This window comes from Saccopteryx leptura, chromosome 8, assembly GCF_036850995.1.
Source record: "Saccopteryx leptura isolate mSacLep1 chromosome 8, mSacLep1_pri_phased_curated, whole genome shotgun sequence".
Lineage (NCBI taxonomy): Eukaryota > Metazoa > Chordata > Mammalia > Chiroptera > Emballonuridae > Saccopteryx > Saccopteryx leptura.
In genome coordinates this window covers 66,365,010-66,392,905 of record NC_089510.1, presented here as the reverse complement: position 1 = coordinate 66,392,905, position 27,896 = coordinate 66,365,010, and the positions used below count along the sequence as shown (strand labels likewise).

The following is a 27,896-nucleotide window of genomic DNA, read 5'->3' as shown; positions in this document are numbered from 1 at the left end:
CAATCCTTGTAAGTTAACCCTGAGAAGGACGGCATGCCCTGCTCCAACCACAAACCGGAAGCTGGTTGGTCTAAGCATGGCTAATGCATGAAGAAACTCGCTGAGGACCTTCTTTTAATTAGACTTTGAGGAAGAAGGGAAACTGGGTTAAAAGGAAAGCCAGCTTGGTTGTCACTAAAGGTTAAGATTTTTAAAATTAAGAGTTCTGACTAAAAAGGAATTGTATAGTTTTAGTAATAAAAAGGTACAAGGTATGAAAACACTTTTGAAACAGAAAGTAAGAAAATTGATAAAAATTAAGAATTTATATAAATTACAGAAGGTTTGTGCAGGTTGTAAGAGATAAATCAGTAGCCTTTGTTTCTTCAGTAGACTGTATTACTATCAATAAAAACATCAAGTCTATCTGTTAACTATCTGTTGCATGCTATAGGCTGATATTCCTACTCAACAGCCTCATGCATCTTGTTAAAATGAGTCAAGGATTTGATTCAGGATATGAAACCAGTGGGGAATGTGGTAAGGTACCAAAGAATTGCAAAAATTAATATTTTAGGAGAGAATTAGTATTTTAGGAGAGAAAATCAGGTTTCTTGCTCTGTCCTTTCTCTTAGAGAATGGAGGGAAAAGGATCTGGGAGTTTTCCTGACTTACAAGGATGACTGGGTCATTTAGTTTAACTATAATTCTCTGAAAGGATTAGGGTTATCTGAAGAACTTTCTTTCCCTTTCAATAAGGGACAAAATTTACATACTACCTTACACTGATTTTAACTCTCTCCCTTCCTGGAATCCTGAGAGTAACCTATACCTCTAGGCCCGTGATGGCAAACCTTTTTATAAAAACCGCCCACTTTTGCAGTGCTGGTCAACCTGGTCCCTCCAAAAGTGGGCGGTTTTTATAAAAAGGTTCCCCATCCCAGCTCTAGGCAAAAGAGGGAAGATAGACACTAAAAGATTTATGAATGTCTTTGATATGTAAAACGGCATCACTATTGTATTACTTGAAAGTTTTAACGTTTTTTATAGATCCTCTAAACAAATCTTATAAGCTTGTTAATTATTGTGTCATGCTGTCATCCCCCCCCCCCCCAATTTGTATGTTGTTGGGCAGATAAAATATATTATGCTCACTTTGTTAAAGATGGTGCTGCCCATGAGGAGGCCGTTACCCAGGTGATATTAATGTGTGTTGGGGGCTGGCTATGGGCAGGCCAAATTCCTATAGCCTGGGGCTTGGTTTTGGGATTAAGCCTTTCCCACCCTTTTTGATGTGGGGCGGTACAATCCAATCATGGCTCAGAGAAGTGACTTTGTATTAGAGACTTCCCTGTTTTGTATATTGGATTAAAGGTTTGGATTTCTACACTATAAAATGGGGGCAGAACGAGAGCTTGCCCTCTTGGTTCCTGAGATTATCATTAGAGGAGAGAGCAGAGCAGAGAGCAGAGAAAGGCCACGTGGAGGAGGCCAGGAGAAGCAGCCAAGATGGCGGAGTGCTGAGTGAGATGCCAGTTTGTGTAGAGTTTGTATCTGGGATAAGGAAGGAGATGGGGAACTGAGGAGAATAAGGCTGGTGAGCTAGAAACCTTTAATTCTAGGAAACTCGGATAGGTCAGTAGCTTTGTGAGCACTGAATGTGAGTGGGTTTTGGAGCCCAGTGTGTATTTTTACTTGCCCGCCGGGTGCAAGCTAGAATTAAAGACTATGGCCCACCAGTTTGTGGCTCCATTGTTTCTTTACCGACTGTCCGACTCCAATGCGAACCTGCATGAGCTGGGCTGCTCTGATGGTGGCCCTGGCCGTGGCCACTGGCTTTACATATGTAGTCAAGGGTATATAACCAGCCTCAGAGTTATATTTGAGACTGCATGATTTGGGTCAGCTATACCCCATGTTAGTCATTTGCAACTGGCTTAATCAATAAAACTCCTCAAAAATTCATTTGGACTTGGTGTCTCTACGTAAACCCGCGGAAAGAAGTTACGGTACTTTACAATAATACAGGGGTCCTCAAACTACGGCCCGTGGGCCGCATGCGGCCCCCTGAGGCCATTTATCCGGCCCCCACCACACTTCTGGAAGAAGCACCTCTTTCACTGGTGGTCATTGAGAGGAGCACATTGACAATCTCATTAGCCAAAAGCAAACCCATAGTTCCCATTGAAATACTGGTCAGTTTGTTGATTTAAATTTACTTGTTCTTTATTTTAAATATTGTATTTGTTCCCGTTTTGTTTTTTTACTTTAAAATAAGATATGTGCAGTGTGCATAGGGATTTGTTCATAGTTTTTTTTATAGTCCGGCCCTCCAACGGTCTGAGGGACAGTGAACTGCCCCCCTGTGTAAAAAGTTTGGGGACCCCTGCAATAATACAATAGGTCCATTTCTTTGCCTTATCCTGAACACGCCATGCTCATACCTTACTCTGTCTTGGAGCCACCAAGGCACTGCTTGCTATACTAGGGGCTATGTGGTTGCCATTTCTCTTGTCTGTGGCTGTGGTCCACCCATGAGGCCTATATCTAATGTTAAGCCTCTGCCTTCTAGTATCTTGTCCTGTCCTTGCTTACATGCTCCACTGGCCCATCAGGGACAGCAGGAACAGTCCTTGGGCGTTTAAATTAGAGATTCTGCCCTGGTCAGATAGCTCAGTGGTTGGAGCATCATCCCAAAGTGCAGAGGCTGCCGGTTCAATCGCTAGTCAAGGCACATTCAGGAACGTCCTTTCTTCTCTCTAAAATCAATAAAATAAAAATTAAAAAGAATTAGATATGATTGTTGGGCAAATAAGTTTGTATAATAAAATGTGATTTTTAAGTTTGCTCACTTTTATTGTTAAAAATGGCTGCCCAGGTATGTGATCTGTAATTACCTTTCTGCTTGGGAAGGGCCGTTGTTATGCTAATTTGTTCTGGAAGAGGGGTTTTTATGCCAAAAAGTTTTAAGAAGAAGGAAGAGGAGGAAGAAAGAAGCAGCCATTTTTGAAGAGGAGGAGAAGCCAGTTTGTGCAGTGAGGAGTAAGAAGCCATGTTGGCAGATGAGAACCAGAGGGGCGAGGGGCTTTGTAAGCCCCACTGAGACTTGTGGGGGCCTTTGACTGTGGAAAAAATTTGAAAAGATTCTCCTGGTTGTGGAACTGGAGAATGTGTGAGTGGGTTTTGATGCCCTGTGTGTTTTTACTTGCTGGCCAGTTGCGAGGCTAGAATAAAAGAATGGCTCATCAGTTTTTGGCTCTGTTGTTTCTTTACCATCTGTCCGAATCCCATGAGAACCTGCATGTGCATAGCTACAATGGCGGTGACTACTGGCCTTACAATGTTACTCTATTTCTGTTTCTGATTTAGGTCCTAGAGACGTAACTGTCTCTATATATCTTTATGCTTGGAGCTGGCAGCACTGAGGCCCAAAGAAGGGGGCAAATGCAGACCACAGAGCAGTTCCTTTAATCCAGCACATACCCTCCTGTTGAATAGTAACTGCTGAAAGTGTGCAAAGGAGGACTGTCTAACGGGGAGCTATCCAAGGGTCTTGATGAGCATCTATAATGGAGTGAGAAAGAAGGATTTAAGAGGACACTTTCAATGGCCTGCACCTCCTTTTCCTCCACAGATTTTAATAACACCTCCAATTCAAGAGTGCTGAGAAAATACTATTTTTGAGTAGGTTAAATTTACCTTTCTTTACATTTACATTATAAAGTAGAGTGTTATTTATATTAGCCAGTAAAGTGTTTAAAATGATGATGAAGAAACACATTACTTAAAATATTATTCATGGGAAAAGACCGAGGTCATGAGGTGCTGGGGGCTAAGACAGTGTTCAGAGGGAAAGTAGGTATCTGTACTTCATAAGGAAGAAACCCTGTCAAGGCAGGGACCCCAGAAACAATAGGTGTGGAAGCCTCATAAATTGGCTTGGGAGACAGGACTTCCCCCAGCTAATAATTCAGCCTCCTGCCTCTCACTTACAGGTCAAACAGCCCTCCCCCTCAAGAATCCAGAGTGAGACTTTTCCCTTGTTTTCCCAATAATTTGGTTAGAATTCTGGTTAAGACAATGGTAGGGTGGGGACTCAACAACATTCTAAAAAAATGCCTCTCTCCTGTTTCTTTTCTTTTCTCTTTAGTAAGAGAGAGAGACTGAGACAAAGACTGAGAGATGAGAAGCATCAACTCATAGTTGCATCACTTTAGTTGTTCATTGATTGCTTCTCATACTTGCCTTTACCAGGGGGCTCTAGCTGAGTCAGTGACCTTGTGCTCAAGCCAGTGACCTTGTGCTCAAGCCAGCAACCTTGGTTTTCAAGCCAGTGACCATGGGATCATGTTGATGTTTCCACACTCAAGTTGGGGACCCTGCGCTCAAGCCAGCAATCTGAGGTTTTGAACCCAAGACCTCAGTGTCCCAGTTCAATGCTCTATCCACTGTGCCACCACTGGTCAGGCTCTCCTTTGTTTCTTTCTCTTGGTTCCTAAGTAGTGTTGATACAAAAGTGATACTCAAGAAGGAAATGATTAGGGCTCTCAATATATATGGAAGAGGGTTCAAATTCTAGCTCTTCCTTTTCTGAGGTGACTTCAGTTTCCTCAACTATATAATGAGGCTAAGACCACCATTTATCTCATGATAATGAGAATCAATATAATAAACAGAGTACTTTTGCTCCCCAAATGGTAGGTATTATTTGGATGTCACTTTTTTATTCCCTTGTCATTGCTATAAGTTCCTATTATATCTCCACCAATGGTTGCTTTCAAGTTGATCTCTGCACTCCATGCTTGCAGTATACACTCCTACCATTCATTTTCAGTATGCTGCCAGAGAAATTATTGTAAAATATGAAGATGTGTGGCATGCCCCTGCACAAAATCTTTTAATAGGCACTGGCTGGTTGGCTCAGTGGTAGAGCGTCGGCCTGGTGTGCAGGAGTCCGGGGTTCGATTCCCGGCCAGGGCACACAGGAGAAGCGCCCATCTGCTTCTCCATCCCTCCCCCTCTCCTTCCTCTCTGTCTCTCTCTTCCCCTCCCGCAGCCAAGGCTCCATTGGAGCAGAGTTGGCCCGGGCACTGAGGATGGCTCTGTGGCCTCTGCCTCAGGCGCTAGAGTGGTTCTGGTTGCAGTAGAGCGACGCCCCAGATGGGCAGAGCATCGCCCCTTGGTGGGCATGCCGGGTGGATCCCGGTCAGGCGCATGCAGGAGTCTGTCTGACTGCCTCCCCATTTCCAACTTCAGAAAAATACAAAAAAAAAAAAAAAAAATCTTTTAATAGCTTCCAATTTTCCCAGAAGAAAGTCTAAAATCTCCCAGAATAGTTTTATGAGTTTGTCTGCTTCCACTCAATCACACATATATTTTACTGTTATGAGCACCTTCTGTTCACCAGATACTAAGCTAAGTGCATCATAAAGATGATTTCACATAATCCTGGAAATAGCACTGTCATTAATATCTCCGTGTTACAGAAAAGGGAAGGGAGGCTCAGAGAGGCTGAAGAACTCACACCAGCACACAGCCAGTTGGTCACAGAGGTTTGAATTCACTCTGTTTGGAGCCCTCGCCAATTGGAACTTTTTGCAGAGAGTAGTAATGCTTCCCCAGCAGCTGGAATGGGCCTACAGAAACAACTGTAGAAGTCCAGGATCTGGGGAGGGAGGCAGCAGTGTTTGGAAGAAGCGTATTGGGAATGAAATGAGAATGCTACTTCTTCTTTCCCAGATTGGTAGTGGGGAGTGGCCACTTCGATTTGAAGAGAGTTTTGAGTCTGAAGTGTGTACCCCACCTTGTGTGCGGAGAGGGCCTAGACAACTTTCCACTTTCCTGTCCCTCCTCCCCTGCCACACCCACTTCCCTCCAAGCTCAGAGCCAAGGGCCAAGGAATCTGGGAGGTGATTTTTGCCTCAGGTAGTCACATCCTTTCTGCCCAAGTGGAGGCTTAAGACCGCTTTCGGCCCTCCTGTAGGGCAGTTTTCTGTTTTAGGGAGGCGGTCCAGGCCCACCAGGGATGGCCATTATGTGGCCGGTGGCGCTTGCTCAACACGCGGTTTCCTCTCGCTTTCCTAGCAGCTCCATTGAAGAGAAGTAATCTACTCCCTTCCTTCGGGACCACCCTACCTACCTGAGGCTGCTGGCCCACCAGCCTGCAGACGCCCTGGGGATTCTACCACACCCCTTCCTTTCGGTATCTGCTTTGTTTGAGAGCACCTAGTACGTGCGACACCCGATGTTGGGCGATTCTTGCCTAACTCTGTGAAATATTTTGTTGCTTCATACTCTACATAAGAAGACTTGAAGGCGCAGAGAGTTTAAATGACTCAAGCTTGCGCAGTCGGTAGCCCAGCCAGGATTATAGTTCCCGTTTATCAGGACAAAAAAGCGGGAGAGGCTGGATTCAACCTTCAGGACCTGGGGGCAGGGCCAGCATTTCGGGATCCTTGCCCCGCCGCGTTCCCCTCCCCCTTGTTCAGGTCTGCCCTCCTCTCTCGAGGCAGTGTCCCAACATCACGCGGTACCCTAACCAGGCACCCCTAATCCCCAAGCCTGCTTGCTAGCGACCTCCAGGGGGCCAGACAGTTTGGGCTCCCTGTGGCAGGGGACAAACGAAGTCTTCCTGACTATTTGCATAACGGAGACAGCTTGCTTCCCCGCCCCTCCACCACGCTCCTCTTCCCTCCTTCCCCAGTCCCCTCCGCTCCTCATCCCCTCTCCCGCTCCTCCCCAGCAGACCTTCCTTCCTCCGAGGACTCCGACGGGGGGGCTCCCAGCCCTGGGGCTCTCCAGCCCTGGCCTTGGACCGAGTCCTGCGGCACCTGGGGGCGGGGAGTGCAGGGCTGCGCGGGCCGGGGAAGACGCCTGGGGCACTGCCCAGCGCTAACAAAGGGAGCCAGCTGTCGGCCCGCTGGGGTGCTGAGCGGGCGGAGCAGCCGCAGCCTCCGCGCGGCCGGCGCGCAGCCAGTGAGTAGGGGTGCGCTGGGCCGCAGCGCAGCCTGGGGGGTCGCTACTCCTCCCCGGGAGGAGGGATGTGGGACGAGTGATGCGTTGGGGCGCAGGAGGGGACGACGGGAGCGACGGAGCCCAGGCGTGCTTAGGGGCAGGGGATGGGTGCCAGCGCCACCTCAGTCACCTCCTCTGCTGGCCACCTTTTGTCTGGGGGTGTCTTTGTTCCTGGCCTGGTCGAGGGGCCGCCCCGGTTTCTCCCCCAGCTCCGCAGTCCTGCGTACCCACAACAAACCCACGTGCGCTCTGCCACCAGGCACCCTGCTTTTCCGTAGCATCAGCGGTAAGAAGGGTAGGACGCCTTGCAGCTTCCGGGTTCCTTCGGATCCTGCCTGCTGGGTTCACAGACCTGGAAACTGAGCCTCCCCTACCTCACCCGCGGGGTGGGGACACAGGCACCATAACAAATGCACGTGGCCCAGCTCTGGGATCCCCGAGCACGCCAAACCCTTAGGAGCCGCCCTGCGAAACCCGGCCATTGTCTCAGCTCGGGGGTAGGGAGCCGCGCTGGGGGCGCCACTTGCTGGAGGAGGTCAGCAGATACATTTACAAGGTACCACCTGGGCATCGGACCAAAACGAAAGGAGAAATCAGCTACGAAAAGATTATTGCAGGCCGAATTTGTCCCCGGAGGTAGTATATTACTTGAAGAAATGAGGACAACCCCTTACTTCCACCTCATGGAGGTGTCTTAGGGATGGGGGTTGAATTAAGGGTCTATGGGTCCCTCATACACACACAAAAAGACTATGCCTGGTACCCCCATTGTCTCTGGTGGGAAGTCTCAGCGCCTCTGACGCCTGCGGGAAGAACGGTTCAATTTAAACAGCGCCCAGCTCAGTTCTGCATTTTGCTTGCGCTTTTCTTTGTGTACGTCTAGCCTCATTGGCCCTTTTTGTCTTGTTATGCATTTTTACCAGAAAGGCCAGCCGAGTCTTCCTGTTCTAAGTGGGGACAATATTATTCTCAGTTCTATTAGAGTTTGAGAGGAACTCAGATTGGAAAGAGAGGCCTCATGCTGGTTGCCTTGCTTTTTTGTTGCTGTTGCTTACATGTGCTCAGCTCAGCTTTGCAGCTTTTGGTTAATTAGACCTGTTCAGGCAGCAGCAAGATGTTTGGGAGGATGAATTGGCCTTTTAGGTGATGGTGTTGGTGCAGGAGTAAACTGCAAAGATTGTGGGAGTAGGAATGTAGGCACCACTACTTTAGCGTGCTTGCTGAGCAATTGAGTTGTGGCTTCAGCTTGGCTAAGACCGCAGGAGATTAACCTGTCTCTGGGGAGAAGTGGGAGCCTCCAGCCTCACACCTCTGTTACTGAGAGTCTAGGGAGCATCCACTGAACTTCTTATTGTACAGGTGGGAAATGGAAACCTGTTGAGTTCAGCCACATGTCCAAGTTTAAACTGAAACCTGGGACAGAGACAGGACTTGCGACTGAGTCTCCCAACTCCCACACTGCATACTGCCAGGCCGACAGCTGAAGGCAGATTCAGAGTTTGTGCTTGGCTTAGAAGGCAGTGGCTTCAGGCAGAAGAGTTAAACAAAGAAGTATTTCAGATTGAGAGCTGCACCCCTCCATTATCCCTTTCAAGAGTTCTTTATTCATTTGAGAAAAAGATAGATTTAGTCATTCCTTACTCTTCTTCTAGGCTTTCATAAGATTAGTTATTTTTCTCTCCTGGCTGCGCCCTCCCCTCAAAGTGGAATAGGGCCAACTGTGGAGACTTAGATGTTTTGCCTCTCATCCCTGTGCCAGAAGGTCTTTGTTTGGGCATAAGCACGGGCTGTTGACATCAGCCCCACTGGGAAGAAAGTGTCTCTTAGCTGGCTACTCCTAAGTCATTTGCAGGAGAACAAAGCATCGTTTCCATTGATTTTATTTAATTAAACTTTTTTATTTTTAATGAGAGTTCCAATGTCAGTAGCCGCTTATTTTTGTATTTGGCAGAAGAAAAGTTGGAAAACCAAAAAAACATTAAGAGTCTGGGTTTCCCCAACACTAACAGGCTGTTCTGCCCTGTCCCTGTTGTCTCCTGGCTACAGTTTGTTTCTTTTCTTAGGGTTTCCAGGGTGTTTCATTTTATTTTATTTATTTATTTTTTACTTTCTTATTAAGTTTTAGAGAGGAGAGAGAATGAGAGGGGGGGGGGAAGGGGGAGGGAGGAGCAGGAAGCATCAACTCCCATATGTGCCTTGACCAGGCAAGCCCAGGGTTTTGAACCGGCGACCTCAGCATTTCCAGGTCAACGCTTTATCCACTGCGCCACCACAGGTCAGGCCTCAGGGTGTTTCATTTTAGGTAATTCCACTGGGCCTAGGGAACTTCAGGAATCATCTGGTCACACCCTGTTATTTCCCAAAGGGGAAAACTGAAGCCCACAGAGGAGAAATTACTTGCCTAAGGACACTCAGCAACAGTGTCTTCTTTAATGCCTCTTTTTACAGAGAAGGGAAACAGTTGCATCAAAAGAGTTGTTGTAGGTATGCCACAGGAAAGTAAAAGTTATGATGGTTGTTATAACAACATTCTTTTTTTAAAAAAAATTTTATTGATTTTTAGAGAGGGGGGAGAGAGAGAGAGAGAGAAGGGGGAGGAGCAGGAAGCATCAACTCCCATATGTGCCTTGACCAGGCAAGCCCAAGGTTTCGAACCGGCAACCTCAGTGTTCCAGGTTGACGCTTTATCCCACTGCGCCACCACAGGTCAGGCAACAACATTCTTTAAGTCAGAAAATCAATTCCTTAAGGATTCAAATAGGTTTTGGTTATTAAACAAAGCCATAGATCCCAATGGGAAATTTGGTGAGGTTATCATTGGGGATCAGTTTTCTTTACTGTTTACTAAGTGGTTGGCTTTACTGTTGCCCTGGGCTCCCACATACACCTTTTTACTCAGTAGGGAGCTGCTTTGAGTCTTATCATAAAATAAAGGCAGCAAAAAGTCAGAAGAGAGAGACCCTGCTTAGCTTTTTGTGTTACTGAACTTCTTGGACTCCAGTTTCCTTCTTTGTACAGTGGGAGCCCCTTCCGTTCAGTGTCTGCACCGTTCCAGTGGGGTGAAGACGCTCGAGCCTTAGAGTCAGAGGAGCAGGTTTGGGTCACCCCTGCTGTCCCTTGGACTCCTTGAGAACCAGCAGGCTGCATCTGCATTGTATAATGTGAGGGGAAGTACATGCATGCATCTATCTCCTGGGGAGGTGGTGAGTCCATGCTTAGAATTGTTCAGACCTTGTGGCAGGCTTGGGTATTCCTCAGGCTTTTTTTTTTTTTTTTTTGTATTTTTCTGAAGCTGGAAACCGGGACAGACAGTCAGACAGACTCCCGCATGCGCCCGACCGGGATCCACCCGGCACGCCCACCAGGGGCGACGCTCTGCCCACCAGGGGGCGATGCTTTGCCCCTCCAGGGCGTTGCTCTGTTGCGACCAGAGCCACTCTAGCGCCTGGGGCAGAGGCCAAGGAGCCATCCCCAGCGCCCGGGCCATCTTTGCTCCAATGGAGCCGTGGCTGCGGGAGGGGAAGAGAGAGACAGAGAGGAAGAAGAGGGGGAGGGGTGGAGAAGCAAATGGGTGCTTCTCCTGTGTGCCCTGGCCGGGAATCAAACCCGGGTCCCCTGCACGCCAGGCCGACGCTCTACCGCTGAGCCAACCAGCCAGGGCCTATTCCTCAGGCTTTTTAAGTGGTAGGGAATGTTTCAGGGAAAGCAACCCCAGAGAGTAAGTAAGCCCTATGCTCTGGAAGACCCTACCTACTCACAAAAAGATGTGAATGTTTGCCAAACTGTGAAGGAGGCCTTTGGATAGTTGTGAAGTGTGCATGACTCGAAGGTAAATAAACTTGGTAATAAAAATAATAAAACCGCCCTCAGAACTTTCAGGCCCATTGAGTGGACCCAAAGTCATTTCTTTCATTCATTCATTCATTCATTCATTCATTCATTCATTTTGTATTTATTGACAAGCAAGTGGGTTGGGTGAGAGTGTCCTGTTCTCAGCCTGGAGTTGTAAAGAACACGACCCATTTTCTGCATCTCCATCCTTGTTCAGAACACATTTGGATCCTCCCTTAGCAATTGCCCTCAGAAAATAGATCTAATTTATCTCAATATTGACCTGAAGGAGCAATAGCAGATGGTAAAATGAGAGTGTGTAAGAGAGAAGGCTTCAACAAAAATGTGGCTCTCTATAAATGTGAGGATATGGTAGGATTAAAAAATTAAGTGACAGGAAAAATTCATTAATGAAATTTATAGTAATCTTCTGGAACATTAGAGTCCTGAGAATTAGCTCAGACCTGCTGTCAGTGATTTGTTCAATAAGAACTGAATTGGGAAGAAAACATTTTTCATGCTGTCTGTGTGTATGCTACATGTATTCTGACTCCAATAAATGTACTTTTCATGGGCTTATATGTAACAGTAACATAGTTTCACATTGAATACTGGGGTGATTTTCTAAGTCATTACTAGAAGGGTCAGGTTAGCATTCAGAATTAATTTGGTGATTTAGACTTTGTTTATCTATCTGATTATGAGAATAAAACATGTCCATTGAGGACAATATGGGAGAGTAGAGAAAAGTACAGAGAAACAGAAAAAATAATTCCATTATTCAAAGGCAATGACTGTTAACATTTGGCAATTTTTCTTCTTTTTCTTTATTTTAAAAATTTATTAGTTTTTTTCTAAATGGTTGAGAACAAACACACTGAGCAGTTTTCTCTTATCTCTTGCTTTTCTTGCTTAACCTTCTCATACATACATTCAGAGTTTGCATCTGCATTAAAGCTGTGCCTTTTCATTCATCACCCACGTCAGCTGCTCAGCTGCTCAGCAGCTCCAAGCTCAGGTAGTCCCATGGGATCTTTCACTTTTATGAGGGTTTGTAGAGGAAGGAGCCTCTAGCTTCCTCCCCATTTCTCATCCCTGCCTTAAGCATTCAAACACCAGCCCTTTTTAAAAAATTAAATTTATTGGGTGACATTGGTTAATAAAATTATATAGGTTGCAAGTATACATTTCTATGGTACATGCTCTGTATATTGCATTGTGTGCCCACCACCCAAAGTCAAGTCATCTTTTGTTACCATATATATGACCGCTTTACCCTTTACTTCCCCCACTACCTCCTTCCCTCTGGTAACCACCATACTGTTTTCTGTGGCTATGCGGGTTTTTTTTCTTGTTTATTCATTTGTTGCTTTTAGTTTTGTATTCCAAATATGAGTGAAATCGTACAGTTCCTAACATTTTCTGTCTGACTTACTACACTTAGCATGATGTTCTCAAGGTTCATCCATGTTGTCACAAATGGCAGTAGTTCGTCTTTCTTGTGGCTGAGTAATATTCCACTGTGTGTCATTACCATGACTTCTTTATCCTATTGAAGGATGTTTCAGTTGTTTCCATGTCTTGGCCACTGTGAATAATGCTGCAGTGAATATAGGGATGCATATATCTTTGGGAATAGATTCAAAATTTTCAGGTAGATAACCCAGAAGAGGGATTGTTGGATTATTTGGTTAACTCTATTCTTAATTTTTTGAGAAACCTCCATACTGTTTTTCATAGTGAGTGTACCATTTTATATTCTTACCAGCAGTGAATGAGGATTCCTTTTTCTCCACTGCCTCTCCAACACTAGTTATTGTCTTGTTTTTTAATTTTTTAAAATTTTTATTACTTTTTCTATTTAAAAAAAATTTTTTTTTCTTTTTGTATTTTTCTGAAGCTGGAAACGGGGAGGCAGTCAGACAGACTCCCACATGCGCCCGACCGGGATCCACCCGGCTCACTCACCAGGGGGCGATGCTCTGCCCATCCGGGGCATTGCTCTGTCGTGACCAGAGCCAGTCTAGCGCCTGAGGCAGAGGCCAAGGAGCCATCCCCAGCGCCCGGGCCATCTTTGCTCCAATGGAGCCTTGGCTGCGGGAGGGGAAGAGAGAGACAGAGAGGAAGGAGAGGGGGAGGGGTGGAGAAGCAGATGGGCGCTTCTCCTGTGTGCCCTGGCCAGGAATCGAACCCGGGACTCCTGCACGCCAGGCCGACACTCTACCACTGAGGGCTTTTCTATTTTTTTTAAGTGAGAATAGGGGAGATAGTGAGACAGACTCCTGCTTGTGTCCAACCAGGATCCACCCAGCCACCCCTGTCTGGGGCTAATGCTTGAATCAACTGAGCTATCCTTAGTGCCTGAGGCTGATGCACTCAAACCAACTGAGCTATCCTCAGCATACAGAGCCAATGATCAAACCAATCGAGCCACTGGCTGTGGGAGGGGAAGAGGGAGAGAAGAGAGAGGAGGGGGAGAGAAGCAGACCGTCGCTTCTCTTGTGTGCTCTGACTGGGAATTGAAGCTGGGATGTCCATATGTTGGGCCTACACTTTATCCACTGACCCAACCAGCCAGGGCCTTGCCTTGTTGATAATAGCCATTGTAATAGGTATGAGGTTGTAGCTCATTGTATTTTTTTTTTCTGAAGTGAGAAGCAGGGAAGCAGAGTGACAGACTCCCGCATGCACCCTGACTGGGTCCACTGGCAAACCCTGTTTGGGACCAATGCTCTGCCCATATGGGGTGGTGCTCCATTGCTTGCCAACTGAGCTATTTTGGCACCTGAGGTGATGCCATGGAGTCATCTTCAGTGCCAGAGGCCAACTCCCTTGAGCCATTTCTGCAGGAGGGGAAGAGAGTGAGAGAGAGAGAATTGAGAGCCAGGAGAGGTAGAGAAGCAGATGGGTGCTTCTCCTGTGTGCCCTGACCGGGAATTGAACATGGGACATGCACATACCAGGCCAATGTCTACCACTGAGCCAACCAGCTAGGGCTAGCTCATTGTAGTTTTGATTTGATTTCCCTAATAGCTAATGAAGTTGAGCATCTTTTCATATATCTGTTGGCCATTTATATGTCTTCCTGGGAGAAGTATTTGTTCAGGTATTCTTTTTTTTTTCTTATTAGATTGTTTGTTTGGCAAACATCCACCAATTTTATTATAAAAGAAGTCTTTAGTTTAAGGTGGAGGGGGAAGGGTCCTCCTGCACATGACCTTGGGTTCTAGTCCTGCTCTTGTGACCACCAACACCGTATTTAACATCCCAGTGTTCAGTTTCTGTGTGTTAAATAAGGAACTCTAGGGTCACTTATTAATTAATTCTCACACATTCAAATGCCCAGTCTAAACCAAAGGTGTATAAGAAGAGCTCAGCTTTCAAGAAGCTCACAGTAGGATGGGAGAGTCAGGGTAACAGAGATTAGTGTAGGATGCTGTGGACCAAGAGGAAAGTCAGCTCCCCAAGACTGGAGCCGTGGGGAAGGAAGACTTCCTGGAGAAAGGCCACCACTGTATAGTCAAACTACTTATTTCTTCCCTATTGTAATAAACTCTGAGATAAACATGTTTGTGAATAAGATCGTAAAGTAGAATTACTGAGACTCACTTTAAAAGGGTATTTCATTTTTAAAGACTTCATGGGTTTAATCTCTATTACAAATAAAGTTTTTTGTGTTTTTTATTTTATAAGTGGAGAGGAGGCAGAGAAACAGACTCCTACATGCACCCAACCGGGATCCACCTGGCATGCCCACTAGGGGGCGATGCTCCACCCATCTGGAGCATTGCTCCATTGCTTAGCAATCAAGCTCTTTTTAGTGCCTGAGGTGGAGGCCATGAACCCATCCTCAGTGCCCTGGGCCAACTTGCTCCAATGGAGCAATAGCTGCAGGAGGGGAAGAGACAGAGAGAGAGAAAGAGAGAGAGAGAAGAGGGGTGGAGGGGTGGAGGGGTGGAGAAGTAGATGGGTGCTTCTCCTGTGTGTCTTGACCAAGAATCGAACCTGGGACATTGACACGCCAGGCTGATGCTTTACCACTAAGCCAACTGGCCAGGACTTACATATAAAGTCTTAAAGTACTGAAGTATATATCTTGTGGGAACAGTAGAAATTAAGAGCACAAGTAATTTAGGATTTAATAAATTACCACTAGTATAGACTTGGACAAGGTACTTCAGCTCTCTTACCTCACTGGGCAATTGCAAGGATTAAATAAAATCATAGCTAAAGAGTCCAGTATAGTGCCAGATATACAGGAAGCACTCAGTAAGTGACAGCTGTTATTGTTACAATTGGGATTTTCACAAGCTGCAGAAAATTTTGGTCCTGATATTTTTCTTATCATGATAGCAGGCAGAAAGTTAATTAAAATGGAACCTCCTACCAGGTGACAAATTGAGAGAGAAATGAACACTTACATGCATTATTTAAAAAGCCTTATTATGGAAAATTTCAAACCCACAAAATGGTGTAATGAACTCCCATATACAATCATTTATCCTGAACAATGATTAAAACCATGACTGATCTATAACTTTATATTCCACCCAGAATACTTTTATTTATTTATTTATTTATTTTTAGAGAGAGAGAGAGAGGAATATTGAGCTGTTCCTGTATGTGCTCTGATTGGGGATCGAACCGGCAACCTCTGTGCTTCAGGACGATGCTCCAACCAACCAAACTATCTGTCCAGGGCTTAATTTTTTCTATTTTTTATTTGTTGATTGTTTTTTCAAGAGACAGAAAGAAGAAGGGAAAGAGGGGAGGGGAAAGGGAAGTGTTCATTTGTTGCTTCACTTAGTTGTGCATTCATTGGTTGCTTCCAGTGTGTGCCCTGACCAGGGATCCAACCCACAACCTTACTGTTTCAGTATAATTCTCTAACCGACTGAGCTAACTGGCCGAGGACTCCACCCAGAATACTTTTAAAGCATATTTGTGACATCAGCTCAGCAAGATGTGTGTGTGTGTGTGTGTGTGTGTGTGAGAGAGAGAGAGAGAGAGAGAGAGAGAGAGAGAGAGGGGAACAGAGAGTGCTAACCTGAGAGCTTCTGGTTTTACTGCTCAGGTGAGTTTTCTTGCTAGGTCCTGTGTCTCAAAGAGACAGGGTAGAGGGAGCACTGAATTTAGGGTCAGGAGACCTGATTTTGCATAAAGGTTTCACTCTTATCCAGTAGTAAGCTTTTTGTAGGTGACTTCTGAACTTCTTTGAGAACATTTGCTGAGTATCAAATGAAGCAATCCACACGACAGCCCAGCAACCCCATATTAGTTGGTTAGTTGGGCAAGAGTCAGACCTGAACCCAGCCTTCTCTTGAGAAGCAGAGTGTTCACATGGAACTGAGGTCAGAGACTGATGGCCCCTCTGTAGCAGAATGCATTCGGGTAGTGTTGCTACCAGCCTCATTCTGAAATGTGGTCAGGGCTCAGAGGAGCACTTAGAATGCAGAGCACCACACGCTGGCAAATCCCTCTCACCCCCTCCCACTCTGTCCCTTACCTCTGATTTATGGCTGAGGGGAAGAAAGCCCAGAGAAGGTAGTGCCCTGTTACCTGTGCCTGTGCTTTTCATCTCCCACCCTGATTTTGATGAGTCTTGGTCTTTTCTAACTCACCGTTGCACCCAAGTATGTATGTGTGTGTGTGTGTGTGTGTGTGTGTGTGTGTGTGTGTGTGTGTGTGTTTTATTTTTATTTTTTTTTGTGATAGAGATGGTCAGGAAGGGAGAGAGATGAGAAGCATCAACTCATAGTTGTGGCACCTTAGTTGTTTATTGATTGCTTTCTCATATGTGCTTGAACAAGGAGGCTCCAGCCGAGCCAGTGTTGGGCTCTAGCAAGTGACCATGGGGTCATGTCTATGATCATGCTGAAGCCCGCAACCCCGCGCTCTAGCTGGATGAGCCCACGCTCAAGCCTGCAGCCTCAGGGTTTGAACATGGGTTTTCCAACATCGCAGGCCAATGCACTATCTACTGCGGAACTGTGTGGTCAGGCCCAAGTAGAAATTTTTTATTCAGCTAACAGAAATATTGGTTTGATTTAGTAATTAAATTAAAGTCCTCTCTTTAATCCATTGGGACTCTCATTATGTAAGGGCCTGCACTGTGACTTGGCATTCTCCTGCTGTCACTTGTGTGGCCTTGGGCAAGAAGTGTGCCACCCCGGGCATGCTGCATCAGGGACTCAATGCTCAGTTCTCTAGGTCCTTCCAGTTCTCAGATCATCAAATGCACAGGGTGAAAGATAGAGGTCAGGGAGCTTCTTCGCACAAATAATAAATGAAATCTGTTTGCTTTTAGAAACTTCAGAAAAGGTAAAGTTTCACCCCCTCTCTTTTGCCTTCATTTTCCCAACCCTACTTCACTCTGAAGTGACTACTGTTTATAGTTTGTTGGGGGTCCTTTAGCACCTGTTGTATACATTTATGTTGTATTCATGGTTATGTGAAGATACATTTTAGAAATTCAGTAAGTGGATTACATTATGACTGCCATGTTACAAGCCTGCCTCTTTCACTTCACTGTGTGTGTACTAGAGGTATTTCCATATCAGTGTGTACACATTCTTTTTTCACAGCCACAGCACCTTCTATATTATCCATGTGTTTACTTCACCAGGCTCCTGTTGACAAACATTAATCTGTTTACATAAACATATATTTCTAACCTGACCAGTGGTGGCGCAGTGGATAGAGTGTTGACCTGGAATGCTGAGGTCGCTGGTTCAAAACCCTGGGCTTGCCTGGTCAGGGCCCATAAGAGAAGCAACTATGAGTTGATGCTCCCTGCTTTTTCTCCCTGCCCCCATGCCCCGTCTTTCTCTTTCTCTCTCTCCTCTCAAAAATCAATAAAATCTTAAAAATATATATATTTCTAAGTGTATTTAGACCTTGGATGTATAGAACAATGATTGTAAATGTCCGTGGCAAAAGAAAGCCAGTCCATCAAACTCCGGGCAGTGTGGTAAGAGAGTGGGTGCATGCATGCCAAGGCCCACACCCTGGCGAGCTGGAATGAAGGGTCCCCAGGAAGTTACTAAGAGTCTGACTATTTGGATGGAAACCTATTTTTGGAGGCAGCCTGCCTGTTTGGGTGCCCTTGGCTGTCAGGGCAAGAAATCTAGCTGCGTCATCACCTCCTCCTTTTTCCACTGTCTCTGGCACTTCAAGTTTGTTTCTATTCCCAGTGTCACTGGGGACCTAATGGGAGGACTGGAACTGGAATGTGGGAGGAGAGAGAAGCCAAGAAGAGGAGTATTTAATGGCAGGCTCTAGAGGAGGGACTGTGCCAGTTCTGCTCTGCTGTCAGGTGGTTCAGACCCACCTGGAACATTATGTTTCCCTGGGTCCAATACAGACACGATAAGATGAAGCCTTCCAAAATGGGCTATTTTAGAAGCTGAGGTTTCAGATACCATAGAGGAGGTGGAATCAGTGTGGAAACTGGGGCTTTCTAGCCTGCAGGAGATAAAACAAGAGGCACCTTCTTCATGTAGAGGAAGGATTAGAGTCACACTGAGTGGCTACTGTAGAGAGGAGAACCAGCCCAGCGGAGGGGAGGAGACGCAGGATGACAGAGAAGGAAGAACTTACTCAGCCAAACTGCCCAGCCACTGCCCAGCCATTGCTCATAGAACGAGCTATCTCACAAGAGAGTGGACTTCCTGTCATGGGAATAATCAAGTAAAAGTTGCAAGTGAAGGTGTTTGCCATCAGAGGATTCTTGCTTTGTGTAGTGGTTGACCTAAAATGCCCCTTCCAACTTCGAGAACCTATGACTCTAGGGCTATAAGGCAAGAAGCAGAAAGATACAGTCAGACTGACTGAGTGGGACAAGTTAGGCATGATGTAACTGAAGCAGTTTTCACCTGCTCGGTTAAGGTGAAATAAAACGGAAACCTTCAAAGGAGACTTAGACATTGAGTCCCCTGGGTCTTGGCAACACTCCTCTTGTCTGTCCTTGGCTTCAGCTCTGCTTGACTCTATATTCATAAATTATTTCCACAGGAATAAATATATCACATACACTTTAGATGACCAGGAAATCTGGCAACCAGAAAAGACCTACACATCCCAGGAGGATGATTGTAATGTTTTTTCATTACAGTCTTTCTAAATTTGTTTTCCTAGCACAGGGCTGAGCCGTCACTCAGCTTTAATTTTAAGAACACTCTACGCTTTGCCACCTCTAGAAGGGTCTCTGAGCTGGAGTTGACAGCACCCACCGTGTTGAGTGTTTGTCCCTTTCTTTCCTGCGGATGAGGAAGAGCCTCTTGGACTTGAATCTTAGCCAGGTCTTGGTGAGAGAAACATGGCAAGTTGACCATCTTCTGGCTTTTGCTCGTTGTCTTGGGTCTGGGGAGGCATTGTGTGTGTTCACTCATCCTGTTCCCATAGCAACATTTGGTGTCCTGGTATCATTAGCTCCATTTTTCTGAGAGAACTAAGTTCCAGAGAGGGGAAGAGACTCACCTGAAGACTCACTGTTGCTAAGTAGTGAAGCAGGTATTAGGTATAGCTCTTTCCTACATCATGCTAAGGTTTTCTCCCTGTGAAGAGCGCCCAGTCCTTTGGTACTCTTTGTCCTTCACTAGGGGCTTGGCTGAATTTCTTCTTAAAGGGGCTGTGGAAAGTTTCTATCATTCCCCTACAAAAATATGAATGGGAAGAACTCAGTGGACAGTCACATAAATAGCATGACATTTGGATCCAGCACACGTTTGCTCATTTCCCTTTTTTGGTCAGAGTTGTTGTGTCAAGTCTCATTTGCCTTTTTTTTTTTCTTTTTCCCTTTAAACTCTGATATCCACTTGTACTCATTATTTGGTTATGACTGGGAATAAACACTGGTAGTGAGCATGGCCCCCGATTGGTGGGTACCACTGCTCAGCTACCTTAATGCCTTTAGCTTGTGAATGGAACTTAGTATTGACATTGTTAAGGGCTTATCTTGCAGCTGTGTTTCTAAAGGCTCTTAAATAATTTCTTTTTTTGTAAAGGTTATTTGATAGTACTTCGTTCATCAAAATTTATGGAGTGCCTATTATGTGCTAGGTACTGGGAATAGCTACATAAAAGCACACATTGTAGATATGCAAACACATATAAAGTGTGTTTAGCAGGGCCTTGGAAGTTAGTGGCAGACTTCCTTTATTATCTTCTTCCTCTCAGAGTCCTTGCTTTGTTTACTTTGTCAACAGCCATTCAGTGCTTGCTATAGCTCATGCACAATGCTCATTTTTAGAATACAGAATCAAATATTCCCACAGTTCTGTTTCTCCAAAAGCTTAGTTGAAGGTGGACATGCAAGTATTAATTATAATATAGTGGGATAAATATTATGATTTGGGTGTACACAAAGGCTGGAAACAAGGTACAGCAAGTTTAGGAAAGCTTCCTGGATGGAGCTGGGCCTTAGATGGCAGTTGCTGTTAGCCTCTGGGAAAAGGGCATTTGAAGGTGAAGGTGCTGCAGGAGCAGAGATGTGCTGTGAAGAATGGCTTGTTGTATGTGTGGGGGAAATCACTAACAGGTGGATGTTCCTGGAGAGAAATACACAAGGCCAGAGGTGGTGAGGGATGAGGCTGGAACCATTACGTGCATTATTTAATATAATTTCCATAACCTCCCTCTGTGGCATACACTGTTATCATCTCCAGTTAATAAGTGAGGACACAAAGGCTGAGAGAGGTTCAGTGATTTGTTCCAAGTCAGACAGCAAGTGAGTTGCTTGGATGTGAGTGTAGGCGTGCTCAGCCCCCCACAGCACCCTCAGGAGCAGGTTGGGAAGGTCTGGATTGCTGGTTTAGGTAATTGTTTCCTCGCTATTAATCTGTCAAGGGTAATATTTTTGCTGAATCCTCTTTCTTCCACCTGCCTCATAGTGTTTTCCAACTTATGGATAAATTGGAAAAAATGGGTCTGGTGTTGAAGCCTCTTCCTAGCTCCTACACTCTTTTTCATTCAGAAAATCAGTAGTCCAGAAATCGTAAAAGAAAAAAAACCCAATCTTTATGTGCCCAACCTTGTGTAATAAGAAAGTTTCAGCCCCTTTCTCAAAAGTTTCAGGTTCATTTAGCCCAGGCATTACCTGTCAATCTTTAGTTCAAAGAAGCCCTTTAGGGACTGGAGAGGGAGGAATCAGTGTGAATTGGAAGAATCTAAAGCAGGTGGGCCTTGGCCTGACCTGTGGAGGTGCAGTGGATAAAGCGTCGACCTGGAATGCTGAGGTCGCCGGTTCAAAACCCTGGGCTTGCCTGGTCAAGGCACATATGGGAGTTGATGCTTCCTGCTCCTCCCCCTGTTCTCTTGTTATCTATCCCTCTCACTCTCTCTCTAATAAAAATGAATAAATAAAATATAAAAAAGTAAATAAATAAAGCAGGTGGGCCTTAAGCTGTCCCTTTAACAATAAGAGAATAAGGAAGGTGGAAGGCCTGACAAATGAGTAAAATTATTTTGTCTCATGCAATGATAAATCGGTTACCTGTGGCTCATTCTCCCTATCACCCAGGATAAGTTCTGCATTGGAGTTGGCTCTTGTGAAGGAGAAGCAGTAGGGGTATTCATTCATTCATTCATTCATTCAAAATAAGGTTTATTGAAAGCTAATCAACTTGAGAGCACAAGGCAAGATGATAAAAATACAAAATGAGATAAAAAGGGCAATTACTAAGCTAAGTAAAAAAATTGAGAGCCCTGGCTGGTTGGATCAGTGGTAGAGCATCAGCCTGGTGTGTGAATTCCTGGGTTTGATTCCTGGCCAGGGCACACAGGAGAAATGCCCATCTGCTTCTCCACCCTTTCTCTTCTCTCTTCTCTCTCTCTCTCTCTTTTCCCTTCCTGCAACCAAGGCTCCATTGGAACAAAGTTTGCCTGGGCGCTGAGGATGGCTCTGTGGCCTCTGCCTCAGGTGCTAGAATGGCTCTGGTTGCAACAGAGCAACACCCCAGATGGGCAAAGCATCGCCCCCTAGTGGTCATGCCAGTGGATCCCGGTCAGGTGCGTGCATGAGTCTGTCTCTCTGCCTCCCCACTTCTCACTTCAGGGGAAAAAAAATTTGAGGATCCAAACAACCTCATTAGAGAAAAAGTTAAAGAAACAAATAGAATCCACTGAAAACTAAATTACTAACAGAGAGGGAAGGCTTGAAGAAAATGACAGTATATGCTGAGAAAAAAAATTTCATCAGAGAAAATCAGAGATTTAAAAGACAGGAACCAGGGCGTCTGTGGAAACACTTGCCACTTCTGTCTGTGTTCCATTGACCAAAACAGTCACATGGACCTACTTGGCCACAAAGGAGCCTGGGAAATGTCTCTAGCTGGGTGGCCAGGTGCCCTCTTAAAATTCAGGGTTTTTCCATTACCAAAAGGGAAATGAGGAAATGGATATTGGGAGTAATTCATCTCTGCCACAAGGAAAAAGTCATGTTGGCCTCAGATACGATCTACAGCAGAAGAAAAGCTTGAGAACATGGAGAAGAAATATTTAGAGTTCTGAGGGAAAGGCAGCATGGCTGAAGACTTTTACACACCATTAGATCACTGTCCAAGGGTAAGCCAGGTAGCCATTCTCATACATGCAAGAACTCAGGGAATATAGCACATATGAACCCTTCTTAGGAAAACCTGCTTGATAATGAAAAAGACTAAGCAAAAGCAAACTGAGACCTGGCCAGTGGTGGTGCAGAGGATAAAGTGTTGACCTAGAATGTTGAGATCGCTGGTTCAAGACCCTGGGCTTGTCCTGTCAAGGCACAGACAACAAGCAACCAGTGAAACAACTAAAGCGAAACAACTATGAGTTGATACTTCTTGCTCCTCCCCTCCCCCTATCAAATCAATAAATAAATTCTTTAAAAAATAATAATAACAAAAGCAAACTTAGGAAAGCTCTGTTTAAGATAATTTGGTGAATATCTGTTCAAATAGAGCAAAACTAAGCAAGGTGGGTAGTAAGCTTAAAAAATAAGGTGACAAAGTAAAAAGAATGTAACAGAAGTGGGGCTCTTGGGGAGGAAGTGGTAGAAATAGGGTGTTAAAGTCATGACTCCAATCTTTCAATTATTACTATTATTACTATTATTATTATTATTATTATTTTTAACTTGGAAGGATCTATAAGGAAGTAATATCTTTTGGTGGAGAATGTGGTAAAAGTTCAGCTTTTTCTTTTCTGTAGAATTAAAATAAAATAAAGCTTAAAAATAAAAAATAGCTATTTTACAAAGCAATTCTATCCATTCTTCTTTAATGCATTCTCCTGTCCTCTACACTTATATCCTTGTGAAACATGTGAAAAATGGTATTAATCTGCATTTTGTGGATGGAGGGATGTTAGGTGACATTTAGCTCTGTATAATTTTGTGTATTGACTGATTTTTTTTTTTTTTAAGAATAAGCTGGTCTTATTTGAATGAAATCACTAAGGCTGTTCTAAAAGGCATTGTTAAATTCTAATACCAGGGTGTGGGAAGCAGCATGGAACAAGACAGTGCCTTTTCATGGGGAAGTTGGCAGTCAATTACGGTATGTGAACACCAAACTGTAGGCAGAACAAATCACTTTATAATAATTGAATAATTGGGTGTTGGGGCCCAGAGGACAATGGGGAAGGTTTCACAAAGGAGAGAGAGTTGACCTGGATGTTGGAGGATGGATGAGAAGGGTTCTGACAGGTTGAGAATGAAGTTAGTCAACACACAAAGCCTGGAGTAGTGAAAGTATGCAGTATGTCTGGGTGGTGGGGTGTAATTTGTTATGGCTGGAGAACAAAAGAAGTATAAAAGAATAGCTACTGTTCATTAAATGTCCACAGGTACCAGGTATGACACATATACCTCTAGGCTGCCCAGTAGCTTACAGAATGGGTGTCATTAACCCTGTGATCCCTATGGGAAACTGACATTAAGAGAGAGAAATTTAGCCTGACTTGTGCTGGTGCAGGGGATAAAGTGTCGACCTGGCATGCCAAGGTCGCTGGTTGGAAACCCCCGGCTTGCCTGGTCAAGGCAGATATTGAGTTGATGCTTCCTGCTCTTCCCCCTTCTTTCCTCTCTCTCTCTTTCTCTCTGAAAATGAATAAATAATGGCCCTGGCCAGTTGGCTCAGTGGTGGAGCATCGGCCTGGCGTGCAGGAGTCCTGGGTTCGATTCCTGGCCGGGGCACACAGGAGAAGCGCCCATCTGCTTCTCCACTACTCCCCCTCTCCTTCCTCTCTGTCTCTCTCTTCCCCTCCCGCAGCTGAGGCTCCATTGCAGCAAAGATGGCCCGGGCGCTGAGGATGGCTCTGTGGCCTCTGCCTCAGGCATTAGAATGGCTCTGGATGCAACAGAGCAACGCCCCAGAGGGGCAGAGCATCGCCCCCTGGTGGGCAGAGCATCGCCCCCTGGTGGGCGTGCCGGGTGGATCCCAGTCGGGCGCATGCGGGAGTCTGTCTGACTGCCTCCCCGTTTCCAGCTTCAAAAAAAAGAAAGAAAGAAAAAAAAAAGAAAATGAATAAATAAAATCTAAAATAAAAAAGACAGATTTATCTGCGCAGAGTTGCACAATAGTGAGACTAATTGGACCCTAAGCTGCCTGGCCTCCCAGGCCCATGGTTCTTCTGTACTATGACTTGCTGAGCCAACCTTGTGAACATAAAGTACAAGACCCAAATGTAAAAAGATATTTTTTTAGGTTAATACTTTATAGATAAGTATATTTTATGCATGTATTTACATACACATAGATCTATGAACTATAAAATATATTTGACATGTAAATTTTATAGATAAATCTTGGGTAAATATGAAAGTTGACATTGTGGTTCAGCCTCTGCTATTCAGCAGCTGTGTGTCTCCCAGCTCCTTAATTTCCTTATCCATAAACGGGGACAAAAATGGTGGGGCTGTCTACCTACAGATTTGTCTTTATGTTCAAATTCGATCATAGATGCGAAAAGATGAGAAAGTTCAAACAGCAGCACAGCCTGCCTGACCTGTGGTGGCGCAGGGGATAAAGCGTCGACCTGGAGTGCTGAGGTTGCTGGTCAGAAACCCCCGGGCTTGGCTGGTGAAGGCACATATGAGAAGCAACTACTAGGAGCTGATACTTGCCACTCCTCCCTCCATCTTTCTATCTTCTAAGATCAATAAATAAAAACTTAAAAAAAGAAAGAATGACACAGAAGGGTTTGTTATTACTGACCCATCCTTGCTCTTCTGTGAACTTACAGACATCTGTGAAAGTACCCACAGGTGTCTATAAAAACTCCCACAGTCTGGATGCTGTCCCTGCAGGCTTACAGCAAACAACTTGGTCAACAGGTGAGAATCTGTGCTCTTTTGACTGAGATAATCCCCGGAGACTACAGTAAAAGGTAGAATGGAGGAAGGGAGGGCAGCCATCGGCCTGCCTTCCAGTGTCTGGGAAAGTCTGGGCCCGAGAGTTGAGTTGGGGTGGCCATCCACAGCTTGGTGAGTTACACAGAGCAGAGAGGGTGTTCCAGACATGCCAAGCTACAAGAGAGAATGTCAGAGCTGCCAGGCAAGCAGGCCCCTGCGGTGTCTCTCTGGTAGAGGCTCCTGGTCTAGAAAAGGGATAAGAGGGATGAAATTGTCCCATGACTCTGGAGCAGTGTTTCATCTCCAAGAGTACTTACTGATGAGGATATGGTAGGTGCTGGCCTCAAGGAAACTGGGCTCTGACAACATAGCAGGATGGGCCTGCAGCCAGACCTCAGCACTGACCTAGTGTGGCCTGAGGCAACTTACATTTACTCCAGGAAAATCAGGATTGTTCTAGGCCCTAGATAATCTAGGGTGTGAGATAGGCCTGGGGTGCTTCTGGGGGTCCAGAGGCCCTGTTGTGTGTCTTGCCTGTTGGGGTGGTGGTAGGGTGGTTTTTGAGAGAGCCAGCTTCTCATTGCCACAGTGATTAGTTCCTTTTTCATCTCATTGGTCTCTCTACTATGCCCAGACTGGCCTTTTAGCTCATTCTCAGCTCAGGATAAGCCACCCTTCAACTCCATGACATCCAAAGGAAAGAGAAGACCTTTATTTCTTATACTATACTCACGATGTGACATGAAGGTAGCTGTGTTAGACAATGGCCTCCTGAATTGCAGGATGCTGACTGGGCTCAGTGCACAGCCCTTAGGAGGCCTTGGGGGGCGAGCTCAGCTCTCCTGATGCATGCTGTCTACCCACCGAGACCTGGACGCACTCAGCCACCACTGGATATGAGCTGGTGCTCTCTAGGTAAGATGAGGCTGCAGGGGCCCATGGTGAGGAAAACCTGGGACTCTAGTGGATCCTCCTGGCCCACCAGACCAGCCGTTTTTCTACCTGTCACCCCTGGCCTTGAGTGAGAGACAAGCAGCAAGATGAAATAGGCAATGTTCTCTGAGCTGATCCATGAAGCTGAGCCTTGGTGGGGAGTCAGGTTTGGGACCTTGCTCTTGTTTTTTTTATCCTATTGGGAGCCAGGGTCATGGGAGTGTGTCTCAAGTGAGAGGGAGGAAGGTAGTGAGGAGCTCTGACAAAGGCTGTTAGGCTGAACCATCATATAGCTGAGTAGGCTGTGGGGATTGCCTTTTGTCAACTGTACAGTGTTGGGAGGATGCTGGCCCATGGCCTGGACTGGGGGTGGTTCATGACAGCATTAGTATAAAAGCCACAGGAGATGCTTCCTGCTAGAGAACTTGTGCTGGTTCCTTTATTATATTCTACACAATAAACATCTTATTCTGGCCGATAAATTTGGAGAAAAGGGAATAAGGGGTAGGGAACAGATGGAAGAAAGGCATCCCCTGGCCCAGGGCAATGCTTCTGCACTTGGGGAGGTCAACCCTTGTCTTCCAGACAGTTTAGGTGACTCCCAGTGGGAGGGCTGAAGGCAAATCACTGCCTTCTCCATCACCATCTGCTGGGTCACCTTTCTGAGAAAGCCCTTACAATATTGGGGGAAAAAACCACATGCTTTGCAGCCAATAGACTTGGGTTTAATTCTAGATGTGGCCTTATTAGCTATGTGTACATGAGAACTTCTCTGACTCTCAGTTTCTCATCTGTAACCTGTATGGATTATTCCTACCTCATAGCATTGTGTGAGTGCTCTCTAGTGCTTAACCTAATGCCTGCATGTGGTTAGTGATCAATAAATGGTAGCAATTTTTAGTATCATGGCACTTATCAATAATTCTCAGTTAATGGTCACCTAATGGACCAGATGCTCTGCTATACACGATGGATATGAAGATACCTATGTCCAGCCTCTCTCGGGGAGCCTCCACCATAGGAGGAGAGATGGGTATGTGTGATCAGGGCACAGGTGCACGGGAGCTGAACACATTGCTGTAGGAGCAAGAGGCAGAGGCAGGATGGAGTCGGAGAAGAAGTGAGTCCAGCACAGGAGGGGTTTGCAAGCAGTTAGTGATCCACACACTGTGAGGGGGCAGGAGCTGACAGTGTGTGCTCCCCCAGCAGGTGAGCCTACGGGTTTATCCTCTCTGTTGGCTTTGGAGCCCACACAACCTGGCTCAGGATAGAGTCTGCAGTCTTTCTCCAGCAGTTGGGTGGACATGGATAGGGACCCAGCCAAGCTTGACTTGGAGAGAAGGTGTTGAGGCGGCACTTATCACAGAGCTCTCTCTAGGCTCAGGGTCTAGGGTCAAGGGTGGACCTTCCACAGATGATCAGACAGGAACTGCAAACACTGAACCTCTAAACTCAGGCTCAACTGGTATGGACTGGAGGGGGCCTCACAAGATTTTGACGTAAACCTTATCAAATTGGGACACAGGGAGGGGTAGGTAGGAGAGGTGACGTGTGAATTTCAGCAACCGCATCACCCCGACTAGTCCCACTCTAATTCATGACCAGAGCTCTGGCGTGGACTTTGGTATCGTCAGGTCGTCTTGCTTTATGTCCTTGGTCCAGTGGGTCTCAGCTCTGGCTTCTATTAGCATTACCTGGAGGAGATTATAAAAAGTAATGCTGCCTGAATTCCACCCAAAATTAATAAAATTGAGGTTTCTGTTGGGAGGACTTGAGCATCAGTATTTTTTTTAAAGCTCTGCACACA

General features: G+C 45.6%; 1 protein-coding gene across 2 annotated transcripts in view; it reads left to right on the top strand.

Moving 5' to 3' along the window:
* The first annotated feature begins 6,653 nt into the window (after positions 1-6,653).
* ST6GAL1 (ST6 beta-galactoside alpha-2,6-sialyltransferase 1) overlaps positions 6,654-27,896 on the top strand; it is a 180,933-nt gene continuing 159,690 nt past the window's right edge. For both annotated transcript variants that reach the window (XM_066347667.1, XM_066347666.1), the window contains exon 1: positions 6,654-6,954. The gene's annotated coding sequence lies outside the window, so the exon portion shown is untranslated. The remainder of the gene's footprint in view (positions 6,955-27,896) is intronic.